Source organism: Pan paniscus, chromosome 17, assembly GCF_029289425.2.
Source record: "Pan paniscus chromosome 17, NHGRI_mPanPan1-v2.0_pri, whole genome shotgun sequence".
Lineage (NCBI taxonomy): Eukaryota > Metazoa > Chordata > Mammalia > Primates > Hominidae > Pan > Pan paniscus.
Genome location: NC_073266.2, coordinates 52706024 through 52720399, shown reverse-complemented (window position 1 = coordinate 52720399; position 14376 = coordinate 52706024).

Below are 14376 nucleotides of genomic sequence, written 5' to 3'. Positions count from 1 at the left end.
AAACAAAATCTCCATCTAGTTTATCTAAATTCTTAAAATATTTCTTTACATATTATAAAGGTAATATAATAGGAAAAGTTTAGAAATAAAAATCACCCAAAAAGTCATGTGAATCCATAATCCTAATAACATCCCAGTAACATTTTTTATTCTCTATACACCTATATAAATGTTCTATCTATATACCTCTCCCCATCTATATCACACCATTATTCACAACAAATACATATTTAGAAAAAAAAACGTGTGTCTATATGTCTATATACGGCTTCCTTCTTTCCTCTGAACTTTAGATCAACTGTCTGCTTCTGCCTAAGGCTAACCTCTCCACTGGATCCAAGCTGTCTTCTCACACCTACGGAAAAACATACTCCAATAATCCTCACCTTTCCCACATTTCAGTTTTTCCTGTCTTCTGAACTTCTCTAATTAACATAAAAATATGCTGTTTTTATCACACAAAAACCTTCAGGCCAAGATGGAGTACAGGGATCAGATCTAACCTACCTGAATAAATAAAATATCAGACAAAATGTAGCAGACAGAGGCAAAGAATGGGAAGATGGGATTCCCAAGAGACAAAAAACAAATGAGGCAAACTTGGATTGCCCATTTACTTGCCTGGGGAGAATTTCCAGGCCTCAGCACAGGGAGGGTGGCTCAGGCAGAGACTGGCAGTTTTCTTAAGTTGAGAAGATGGAGCAAGAAGTCCTGGGAGGCCAAGGTGGCTAGCTTTTGCAGGACAGAGTATCAGAGAGGAGATAAGTGCACAGAAAGACAACAGTGGAGATCTGCAGAGTCCCTCTCAAGTACTCAGTTGAGTACTTAATAAACATATATATGTAAGGAGACTACGTGAGTTTGGGAAAAGAACTATCCAAAAGGATTAGAGGGAAAAATCACCGGAACTCACAAAGAGACAGGAATGGTATCAGCCAGAGTAGAAAACCTCATAATTCGTAGAGCATCAGAGCAGTGATTCTCAAAGGCAGTTCTGTCCCCCAGGAGACATTTTTGGTTGTCACAACCAGAGGAGATGGGCACTACTGGCATTTAGTGGGTAGAGACCAGAAATGCTACTAAGTATCCTACAATTTATAATAATGAATTAGCCCCAAATGGCAGTAGTGCTGAGGTTTGAAAAAACTCCTGGTTAGAGTACTAGGGAAGGATCTTGCCTACTTTGTGGAGAAAAATCCTAAACACTGCTTAAAACTTAAAAGCAAGACCTGAGAAGATAAAACTTAAACACATCCCAGAAGAAAGTTCAAGAATACAATGTCCCTGTATTGGACACGAATGTGTGTATGTGTGTGTATTTTTTAAATACCCAACACCTGGCCGGGCGCATTGGCTCACACCTGTAATACCAGCGGCTCACACCCGTAATCCCAGCGGCTCACACCTGTAATCCCAGCACTTTGGGAGGCCGAGGCAGGCGGATCATATAAAATGCTCAATTAAAATCACAAGACCCATGAGCCAGGTGCAGTGGCCCATGCCTATCGGCCCAGCTACTCAGGTGGCTGAGGCAGGAGGATCTTGAGACCAGCCAGGCAACATAGTAAGACCACATTTTTTTTAAAAAAGAAAAATCACAAGAGGCATAGAAAGAGCAGAAGACAAAAATAGTAACAAAAAACAAGGACAACAAATAGAAAACAGTAACGAATATGATGGTAGTTCAAGTATGTCAATAATCACTTTGAAATATCAATGGTCTAAATGCATCAATTGGAAGAGATTGTCAGAGTCGATCAAAAACAATACCCAAGTATATATTGTCTACAAGCAATGCAACCCACCTTAACTATAAAAACAAAAATAGATTAAAAGTAAATGGATGGAGAGAGCTGTGCCATACTAATGTTAATCAAAAGAAAGTGGAAGCATCTATATCAATTTCAGACAATGCAGACTTCAAAACAAGGAAAGGTATCAGGGACAACCAAGAGTATTACAAAATGATAGAGGGATTAATTCTCCTAGAAGACATAACAATTCTTAACATGTATGTGCCTGACAACATTGTCAAAATACATGAGGCAAAAACTGATGACACTGCAAGGAGCAATAGATGAAAGCACCATGAAGTCACACTTGCAGACTTCAATGCCCCTATATCAGACATGAACAGATCCAGCAGGTAAGGACATAGTTGAACTCAACAACACCAATAACTGGATATAATGAACATCTATATACCATTTCATCTAACATGGCAGAATACACATTATTCTCAAGTTCACATGGAATATTCACCAAGATAGGCCACATTCTGGGCCAGAATTATCTATCTTAATAAGATAGAATAAGAATAAAGAATAAAGTAAACCCAAGATAAAGAGAGGAAAATAAATAAAGATTAGATTTGAAATAAAGATTAGATTTACATTTACTACCAAAACGTCCTTTGGTAGGTGAATGGATAAATAAACTATGGAATATCTAGACAGTGGGATATTATTCCCACTAAAAATAAATGGGCTATCAAGCCATGAAAAAACAGAGGAAATGTAAATGCATATTATTAAGTGAAAGAAGCCAGTATGAAAGAGTTACATACTGTATGATTCCAATTATATAACATTCTGGAAAATCAAAACTCTGGAGACATCCAAAAGATCAGTGGTTGCAGGGGTTGGTAGAGGGGAGAGAGGATGAATACAAATGAATACACAAAGCACAGAGAATTTTTAGGACAGTAAAACTACTGTATATATTATAATAGTAGATATATGTCATTATAAATTTGTCCAAACCCTTGTAGTGTACACCACCAAAAGTGAACCCTAATGTAAATTATGGATTTGGGGTGATAATGTAGTGTTAATGTAGGTTCATCAGTTGTAACAAATATACCACTCTGGTGGGGGATGTTGACAATGGAGGAGGCTATGCATGTGTCGGGGTAGGGCGTATATGGGAAATCTCTGTACCTTCTGCTCCATTTTGCTGTGAACCTAAAACAGTTCTTCAAAAAATATATATTAAAATTATTATCATCATCATTAACTTCATCATCATCTATGAGATACAGTCAAAGTATTACTTAGAGGGAAATTCATAGCAATAAAGCAATTATAGTAGAAAAAATTTCTCAATTACCTCAGCTTCCAACTTAATAAGATAGAATAAGAATAAAGTAAACCCAAGATAAAGAGAGGAAAAGAAATAAAGATTAGATTTGAAATCAATAAAATAGGAAACGGAAAAACAAAACCAAAAAATGAATTTCTATACTCAATTTAAACCAAAAGTATCTTGTAAAAATAATAGTAAAATTGATAAACTTCTAGCCAAACTGATCAGGAGAAAAAGAAGATACAAATTTTATCAGGAGTGAGAGGTGTGACATTATTATATATTATACAATTTTTCTCAACATAGAGTTCTAGCCAAGTTTGATAACCTCAGTGTTGATGATTCCAATTCTCATTTCTCAGACTTACATTGCTTACCAATGAATAGTATTTTGTATAATTGACATATTTTAGTTTGGCTTCCAGAACAACACTCTTGATTTCCCTCTACCTCATGAGCTGTTTCTTCTCAGTCTCAATGCTGGTATTTCCTCACCTCTCTGGACTTCTTTCTACATATTGGAGTGCCTGAGGGCTCAGTGTTCAGCTCTCTTTTCTTTTCTAGCTATATCCACTTCCTAGTTGATTTCATGGTCTTATCTTGTTAAATACTATCTACAATCCAAAATCGATATCCCCAGCCCAGAGACCTCTTCTCTGAACTTCAGACTCATGTATCCCTTTGCCTAATAAACATCTCCACTATGAAACCTGTCTTAGTCTGGATTCCTGAGAAAATAAGGCCTAAGACAAAACCTTATTACTAAGACAATATTAGGGTGATGCAATTCAAGAAAAGCATGACTGAAGGTAAATGAGAAGTGAAGCAGAGGAGAGAAAGCAAATATGAGTAGGTGTTACTGAGCTGTCTGTACCTTCTAAAGGCACAGCTGTTTGCTTAGTCTCACTGATCATTTTCAGGGCACAAGCCATGTGAACTAAAGTACTGCATCTTACCTTACTGTGGGGTGAGGAAGAAAGAGAAGACTTCTCTGCAGACTCCTCTCTCCATCTGGTCGATTTCCACCACAGAGCATCAGCTACACCGCACTTCCAGGTTGCACCATTCAGTCTCTCCAGCAGCAATCACTGAGGAGGTCAGGCTCCAAGAAAACAGCACAGGATGAGTGGCAGGCCAGCAATCAAATGGGAGTCAGCAACCTCCAGGGTGGATGGTGCAATCTTAGACAATCATCAGTATCGTAAGAGCAGAAAATTCTGGCCCTGAAAACATAAGGAGCCTTATAAATTGGCTTTGGTACCATGACTGATTAGGCATAATAAACCTAATATACCCAGAAGCAAATTTCTTCCCCAAACGTGTCCTTCTTTAGTCTTCCTCCTCTTAGAAAATGGTAATTTTGTCCTTCCAGTTGCTCAGGCTAATAGCCTCCCTGCTTCCCTGCTTGCCCTATGTTACTCAGTTCTCAACACAGCCCCTAGATCATATAAGTCAGACCATGTCACTCCTCTGCTCAAAATGCTCTCCCATTTTACTCTACATAAATGTCAAAGGGGCATAGTGTCTGCAACTTACTCTTAAATAATTCAGACAAATATTCTACATATGTGGGGCAATCATTCTGTGATTCTCCCCGTGTATACATGTTAAATAAATTTGTATACATTTTCTCCCCTCCAAAATTAAATATATATACATATAATGTATATATGTACATATTGCATATATATAAAATATGCCTAGATAGGTATATGTAACAGTAATAGGTATAGTAGTATGTCTAGATGTGTTATATATAGATATATGTCTAGATAGGTAAGTAGATTAGATAGAGTTGGTAGGATGGAGAATTATAAAGTAAATATGGTAAAATGTTAACATTCGAGGACTCTGGGTAAAGGATATACAGGAATTCTCTGTATTATTCTTTCAATTTTTATATAATTTTGAAATTGTCAAAATTCAAAGTTAACAAAACTTAATGTCTCAGGAAAAGAGCGAATTACTTAAAGGAAAATCAGGGCAGGTGTGGCTACTGAGAAAGCTTGGGTCAGGGAGGGGGAAGGAGGAATATCAAGAAAGGAATTACTAACATCCACCCATTATAGACATAAGTTTAAATGATGTTATAGAGCTATGTTATGGACATGTAAAATATGACATAACAATAGGAAAAAAATTAGTTTACCATTATACATACAATTTGCTAAGTAGGCTTCTGGCAATAAGTGACTTTTATCTTTATTCTCTTACATGTTATTTTTTCTTTTCTTTTTTTTTTTTTTACAATAAGCTATCAGTAAATTTATAATCAGCAGGAAATCAGTAAAACATTTTAAAAGGAAGAAAATTCTCATTTAGATCAGGGGTCAGCAAACATTTTCTCTGAAGGACATGATAGTAAATATGTTCAGCTTTGAGACCATAGAGTTTCTGTTCCAAGTATTTAACTCTGCCATCATAGCAGAAAGCAGCCTTAGATAACATGGGCATGACTATGTTCCATGAAAACTTTTTATTTGCAAAAACAAGTGGCTATCTGGACTTCCTAAAATAGTTTGCTAACTCATGGTTTATATAGCCACTTATTTCCCCATAGCATGGCTTACTGGGAAGGAATGTTCGCTTTGCTTTGGAGCTTCCTGTGGAGCCCCCTAGACCAACTGGCAGTCTGGAATTTTGACTGGTCCTGTGTAATTAGTTATATTATTGAGTAAACAGACCAAAAGAAATTAAATGAAAACCATCTTTACAAATAACAAGCACCTTGTGTACAGGAGTGTAATGTAAGTGATAAATGTATATTTTGTCACATTGTAGATAGTTAGTTAGATTCAGTCTGCCAGAGAAGTGAATGCTAACTGTTGGAAAGAGATTCCTTTAAATGATGATGAAAGGCTCAGCAGTAACTACCTGACAAAGGCCTGGAGGGTGTCCTGGGGAGATGTGAGGAGAATTCTAGGGAAAACCAGGCTCCTTCTGGTCTTGTTTGAGGGAGGAAATCTTCCTTTCTAAAGAGCATAATCCACAGATTCCATAAAATTAGTTGGGTAGTATACCATCTTTTCCCATTACCTTGAAGAGATTGCGTACAATTAATTATTTTTTCCTTTAATGCTGAAAGTATTCTTCATTGAACTATCTAGCCTAGAATACATTTTATGAGCAAATTTTAAACTATAATTAATTTCCTTAAGAGACTCAGAGCTATTCAGATTTTAGATTTCTTCTTGTGTATATTTTGGACAGATTTTCAATTTTTTAAGGTTATTTAATTTATTTATTTAGAGACGGAGTTTTGCTCTTGTTCCCCAGGCTGGAGTGCAATGGCGCAATCTCAGCTCACCACAACCTCTGCCTCCTGGGTTCAAGTGATTCTCATGTCTCAGCCTCCCGAGTAGCTGGGATTACAGGCATGCACCACCATGCCTGGCTAATTTTGTATTATCCCTTATATTATATCTGTAATGACCACAGGATCTGGGCTGATGGACATTTTTGCATTCTTTGTTTGACAAATAGTCCTTTTTTTCTTGATCAGTTTTACTGGGAGACTATCAATTTTATTATTCTCAAAAAATCCACTTTGCCTTTATTTTCCTTTTTTAAATGTTTATTTTCTATTTCATTAATTCATACTCCTTACCATTTAACTCTTTCTACTTTCATTAGATTTATTTGCTTTCTTTTTATAACTTCTTGGAATAGTTAGATCATTGCATTTTAGCCTTTTTCCCCTAATACATACACTGAATACATTTATCTTTAATCAGGACTTTAGCTGTATGCCACAATTTTTACTATCATTCAGATAAAAATATATTCTAATTTCTATTGTGCTTACTTCTTTGACCCATGGGTTATTTACACTGTATGTGTGTGAGTGTGTGTGTGATTGTCTAAATATACGGTGAGTCTGTGCTTTCCAATATGATAGCCATAACCACATGTGGCTATTTGAACTAATTAGAAATGAAATTTAGTTCATCAGCCACACCAGTCATATATTAGTGTTCAATAACCACATCTGGCTAGTAACTGCTGTGTTGACTATACTGACTACTGTATTCAACAATATAAATAGGACAAAAATAGTCCTATTGGACAGCACTACTCTAAATGATTTCCATCTGATGAGATTTGTTGTAAGTTGCTTTATGAACCAGTTCATGCTAAGTTTTGTAAATTTTCTCTGTGCATCTAAAAAGAATAAGTTTTCTGCCATTGGTTGCACTGTTATCTATACATCCGTGAGGCCATTTTGTTAATTAAATTGTCAACCTACACTGTAATTCCTTAGAATTTTTTTTCTGTTTGTTCTATATTTTACAAATGTGAGAGTTGTTTCAGTGTGTAGAGGTCATGATAATAAATACATAAAAGAAAATATTGTGAGAATTGTGAAAGTCTCCTACTAGGATTACAGAATTATCACTTATTTTAGTTTTGTCAATTTAAGCTTTATATATTTTGGAGTGAAATTATTGTTATGTACATGAGGTTCTTGGCTCTCAATAGAAATTAGTAATAGAAATGAAGATGAGGCCAGGCAAACTTTTCCTAGACAAGGGTTATTAAGACTTACCCCCAGAAAGGTTGGGCATAAGGAAGACAGAACAGGAAAAAGTTCTTGGGCTGACACCCCAAGGGGAGTGCATCGTGATGTCTTAAGGAGGGTGGCATGCAGAATTCATGAGGTAGGTGAGTGTCACTATATGTGCAGGGTAGAATGCAGTGTGCAGATACAGTAAGGAATCTTGGTAACATATATGACCATAAAAGGGCAGATAAGCCCCTCCTTGGGCAGGAATTTTAGTATTATAATGAAGCATGGGTCAAAGATTGGTCATTCTTCTGGTTTTGTGCACATGTAGGTGATAGGGTTAACTCCTTTGAGTGAAATTCATGTTTGGATGTTGCTTATTGTGGTTTTTCAAAGTCCCACAATCAGCAGATATGGTGCCTTGAGTAAGATTTATGGTGGGATGCTGCTTATCTTAGTTTCTTCAGAGAGTTTGCAAGGTCTGGTCAGCAGGTATGTATGAAAAAATACATTGGTGGGGGCTGGCTGAGTCCCACCTCTACCCTGTTTCATTCCCCCTGAGAGATTTTACCCTCCTTATTCTTAAGGAGAAGGGGATGGAGGTCTTGTCTTCTGGAGCTGCTTCTTCCTGAACTGGACTGTTGTCGTTGCCTAACATTGGAGGTTGTAAAAATCTCTTGCTGACTGATCTAATGATTTATAGGGACTTAGATACTCCTAGTATAGTATATGTTGTTCCATCATCAGCTTGACTGGGGACTGTTGAAGCCTGGAAGATACGAGCTTCAACCATCCACACCCTTGTTGAGTCAGCTTCCTAGTCCTGAGAATAGATTAGTTTAAACAACTGTGTCTCATTCCAGGAGGTGGCATTGCAAACAGGCTGAGCCTCTATATTAATGAAGGCAAACAGGTTTTTAATAAGAGGCATTTCTATGGAAACAGAAGAAAAACAAAGGTTAATGTTGGACACAATGTATCTAGATGTTAGACTCAAAATATCTTTAGTTACCAGGGAGGAAGGTGGTGGCAACCTGACACATTTTTCTTGCCTATATCATGAGAAATAAGCTTCAGCTTGCAGAGCCTCAGGAACATGGGGGCAGCAATTTCATTGAGTCCTAGTCTGAAAAATAGAAGAAAATTTTGAAAATGTTGGTTTGGAACCCAGAAAGAATTGAAGAGCCAATCCAAATTGTAGAAAATAATAAAAACTCAAAAACAACAGACAAGAACTGGAATCCAATAACTGGTGTACTATACATTTTCTTTTTAAACAAAACGTAATCTTCCTGTCCAGTCTCCCAGTTTTACCAAAGATAAATCATGCTGGAACATGGTATAACAAGACTAAAACTTATCTTGCGGTAAGTTTTAGTCTTTTTTTTTTTTTTTGAGACAGAAGCTTGCCCTGTCACTCAGGCTGGAGTGCAGTGTGCACTCTCAGCTCACTGCAACCACTGCCTCCTGGGTTCAAGTGATTCTCGTGCCTCAGCCTCCCAAGTATCTGGGATTGCAGACGTGCATCACCATGCCCAGCTAATTTTTGTATTTTTAGTAGAGAAAAGGTTTCTTTTTCCATGTTGGCCAGGTTGGTCTCGAAATCCTGGCCTCGGGTGATCCACCTGCCTTGGCCTCCCAAAGTGCTAGAATTATAGGTGTGAGCCACCATGTCTGGCTGTTTTATCTTATTATACTTGGTGTGATTATTTGTATAAAGTACAGCAAGAATAATCATTTGCCATATAGTATCCTTTTTTTAAAAAAAATTGGTTTTGCTGAAACTTCCATAGGAATCTCTGGTTAGACTTTTTAAAGCCTTGAGCCCCACTGTGGATGTATTTGCGCCTACAAATACTTGTATGAATTGGGTGAACTCCTTTCCTCTAGAAGTCTTATAATAGTTTGGGGGCTCCTGGACCTGTCAGAAAGTGACATTCTTTTCCACAGGTCAGGAACCCTGTGCAGGGACTGCATAGACAAAGTATGAGACCATTTCCTCCAAGGAGCTTTTATTGGTTCTCTAAGTAATCCCCAATTTTTAAAAGCAATCTGAAAGCATGCTATCCCAGTCAAAGCCTTAAAACAAAAAGTGTCTCTAATTATGCCTGTTACAAAAGAAGACAAATTCTTATTGCACTTAGGCAAACAACTATATTGCTGCAAGTTAGGAATACTCACAAATAATTTTCAAATTCTGGAGAAGTTAACTAGACAGAAAGAAATAATGCCCCAAATTTTGCTTACAGAAGTCTACTTTACTCAGTTGTTAAAAGGTATAAATAGCTTAAAAGAGAAAAAAGTTTTCTTGATTCTGAAAAACTTAGAAGGATCAGCAATGTTTTAAATAAAAAGGTCTAAGAAAGATTATTTCAGTCTTTTTTTGTTGTTTTGAAACAGGGTCTGGCTCTGTCACTCAGACTAGAGTGCAGTGGTGTGATCACAGCTCACTGCATCCTCATCCTCCCGGGCTAAAGCAACCCTCCTACTTTAGCCTCTTGAGTAGCTGGGACCACAGGCATACGCCACTATACCCAGCTTATTGATTGATTGATTGTAGAGACAGGGTCTCCCTATATTGCCCAGGCTGGTCTCAAACTCCTGGGCTCAAGTGATCCTCTGGCCTTAGCCGCCCAAAGTGCTGGGATTACAGGCATGAGCTACTGTGCCTGGCCTATTTCAGTCTTCTACTAGGTAAGTCCATGCAATTAACTCTTGTTCTGCCCAATATTGGGCCAATAGTCCGCATGAACACATTGGCTCTCTACGCAAGTCCTGGAAGTTTTTTTTTTTTTTTCTATTTCAATGGCACAACCACTAAAGTTATCAGAAACCTTCATTCAAGGGCACCCATGAGAGTTTTATAGCTGATTATAAGCCACCTTTTGAAAAGGATCAAGACAACAATTATCCATGGATGACAAAAGTCTTAGGACAGTCACAGTTAAAGACACAATTAACAAGGAAATCTAGCCATCTCTGTGGCACACAGTAATTTCACATAACCATAATTATTACTGATAACAAATACTGAGACAAATCAGAATTATAGACAAATCAGAATGAGAATTAGGAAAAAAATTGTATTTTGTTCCAAAAATACAATTTTGGAATACAAATTAATAACATTTATATGATTATGACCCAAAGAAATTTAAACACCGTTTTATATTTGACAGTGTTTTCTATATGATCTTAATATACCAACTAAGCTCAATATGTCTTTTTTGGACTTCAGGGGACCTAATAGTTAAAAAGTTAATTAGGACCAAAAAAACAGATTTAATTTAGAAATTGATCTTGGAAAATTTGTCAATAGCAAATGTTTAAAACACTTGATATCACAAAATAGAATCCCAGGTCACTATAAGCCATTTATTTAGCCAAAATAATAATAATTTAAAGATATTTTAAAAGCAAAACTTTTATTCTTTGGTAGAGACTTGGTTTTCCAGACAATAAGATCTGGTGAAGACATCATAAGGCCAACTGAATCTGTCTCCTTTTGAAATCTTTTATTATCCTTTTAATTATTACAGAAAAATCTTGTTTAAAAGAGAAAACCAAATTCTACCTTTGTATTAATGCATTATTAGCATTAAGGTTAATTTTAAATAAAATCTTATAAACAAATCTATCTAATTTTACTTAGTTTGACCACAAGGTAAGATGCCCATAAATAACTCTACAATTTTTGCTTAGAGCAACTTAACGTTCCAAGAAACCCTTTTTATTTTGACACATGGGCCCACATTTTGGCTTTGCATCATGTGCTTTTATTTTAATGTTTAATTTGTGGAAAAAGTAAATAATACCCTTTTAATTGTAACTCAACTTGCTCCCACATGTAATTTTTTTACAAGAGTAGTCTTTTATAAATCTTTTATAATTCATTTAAACCTTTAGTTTTATCCTATCTTTAATTCAAAATAATTTTTAAACCCTCTAAACTGGAAAAAATTACTTTCTCTTTAATAAACCACATCCCCATGCCTTTTTATAAAAAAAAAACACATCGCTTTTATTTTTAGTGTAAGCAATTTTAATTATGTACCAGGTGCAGAGCCTAGGACACAGGAACTGAAGATAATATCTGACTCTTTTCCATCATAGTGAGGGGCATGGCTAACTCCACATGTCCCCGGGCCTTGCCTAGAATCTAATGGCTTCCAAGCAGGCAAGTTGAACAGTTATCAAAAATTACAGTATCAGTTTATGATGTTATAGCATCTAGCAAGCACAGTCTTTTAACCTGCCTAATTGAGGCCAAAGGTATGAATTTTGAAGATGTTTTTATTTTGCCAATAATCTTTAAAATGATCTTTATTTGTCAAAGATTGCTAAAGTCATATAAACTAAAACAGCATTGGACTTAATTTATGAGTATTCATTTACTTATAAGCCAATTTAGGAGCATGCTAGACACAACACTTAACATAATGCATGTATACACACATAAACACATCTAAACACGTATATATACACATAAAGATCCGATAGCTCTTACCTCAGAATTCTATCCATATATGATAGCAATACAAAGTCAACACATCATAAAAGATAGATGGAGCCAAATGATTTTTTTTTTTTTTTTTTACAAAATTGGAACCTGTTCACATGGCTAAATTTTGTTTACCCCAATAGATAATCTAAGGAAAGTTGTGGACCAAAATTTGGGTAAAGCAGTCTCTATGACAGTTTGTTTTAAAAAGCCTCTTGTACCCGTTGTTTCCTTCAGTTTCAAATGAGTTTCCAATGTTTATATTTCAGTTAGACCATAAATAATGAGTCTTACCTCAGCACCAACAGCTTAGTAGCAACAGATTCAAAGCAGGCAGAAGAGAGGAAGATAGTATTAGAAGACTCAACTTAACTCCATAGTTGCAGGTTAATCATTTGAGCTCTCAACTTTTCTTACTGTGCAGAAAACCAACACTGACTGTCACATCCAGGCATCCCTGATGCTTTCCTTAAGTCCAGCCAGGTGTCCCTGGCACCATCTCAGGCAGTCTCCCCAAACTGACAGGACTACACACAGGACAGACAAACATCAGGAAGAGTCACAGATCTCTCCTCCTCACTAAGTGTGGCACAGGGAAATGAAGTAGAGAGGGCTTTTAAACAAAGTTACAGAGTCAACAGCCAGAGTGCCAGAAACCAGATTCTTTGGGACTCCAGCCCAAACCAGTCTGCCTGATTCTTCGGGACTGAAACCCAAACCAGACCACGTAGGCCAAGGGAGGGATGCAACCTGTCCTGCTGTCTGCCAGGTTAATCAGACCCTGGGGGAAACTGTTTTAATTCATCTCTCACAGATGTTTATTAAGGCAATCCAAAATAGTAAAACTATGGGGAAAGTGAAGAAAAAACAAAAGGAGTGCTGAAAGGAGCAAATGAAGATAGAAAGGAAAAGAGAACATTGTTTATGGGTGAGCAAGGAGCCCCGTGAGGCCAGAGGAAGACTTACCATTTGTGGTGACACTGAATCAAAGGTTCAGGTACCTCCTCATTAGCTGCAAAAAGGGGTCACATCAACCAGTCCTGCTAGCTCTCAACCCCCCCAGAATAAGTATAAAAATCCTCACAATCCCTTCATGGTTGCCAAGAAATATGTTATTGGTATGACATTTTCAGCTCTCAATGTAATAGAAATTAATATCAGGCCAGACAAACTTTTCTGAGATTAAGTTTTATTAAGACTTATGCCCAGAAATGTTAGGCATAAGGGAAACAGCACAGGAAAAAGGGTTCTCTGGCTGACTCCCTGAGGAGACTGCATCACGGTGTCTTAACGAGGATGACATGCATAATTCATGAGGTAGGTGAGCATCACTACATGTGCAGGATGGAATGCAGAGTGGGCAGATGCAGTAAGGAATCATGGTAACATACATGTCACATGATCAAAATGGCAGATAAGCCGAGTGTGGTGGCTCACACCTGTAATCCCAGCAGTTTGGGAGGGTGAGATGGGAGGATCACTTAAGCCCAGGAGTTTGAGACCAGCCTGGGCAACATGGTGAGACCCCGTCTCTACAAAAATAAAAAAATTAGGGAGGGCATGGTGGTGTGCACCTGTAGTCCCAGCTACTTGGGAGGCTAAGGTGGAAGGATCACTCAAGCCCAGAAGGTCAAGGCTGCAATGAGCTGTGATCATGTCACTGCCCTCTAGCCTGGGTGACTGAGTGACATCCTGTCTCAAAACAAACAAACAACACCCCCTCCTAAAAACACCACCACCTCAACGAAACAAAATGGCAGATATGTGGGAAATTTAGTATTATAATGAAGCATGTGTTAAAGATCATTCTTCTGGTCTTGTGCACATCAGGGCAACAGGGTTAACTCCTTTGAGTGAGATTTATGGTGGGATGCTGCTTATCTTAGTTTTTTTCAGAGAGCTCGCTAATCTCCAGTCAGCAAGTATGTTATGAAAAAATACATTGGTGGGGGTAGGCTGAGTCCCATCCCTACTCTGTCTCATTATTAGATGTATATACTTTAAGAATATTTATATTTTTGCCAAATTGACTCTTTAATCAATAGAATGTTCTACTTTATCTCTAATAATATTTTTGCCTTAAGGTCTACTTCTTGTCTGATATTAGTAAAGCTATTTAAGAGCTCTCTTCAGTGTTTGAATATTGTATCTTTTTCCATACTCTTAATGTTAAATTTCCTGAGTCCTTATAGTTATTGTGTGTCCTGTGTAAGTGACATATAATTAATTTTTTTTAAAAGTTTCTAGTGGAGAATATTTGTCATTTAGTTCACTTACATGTAATATA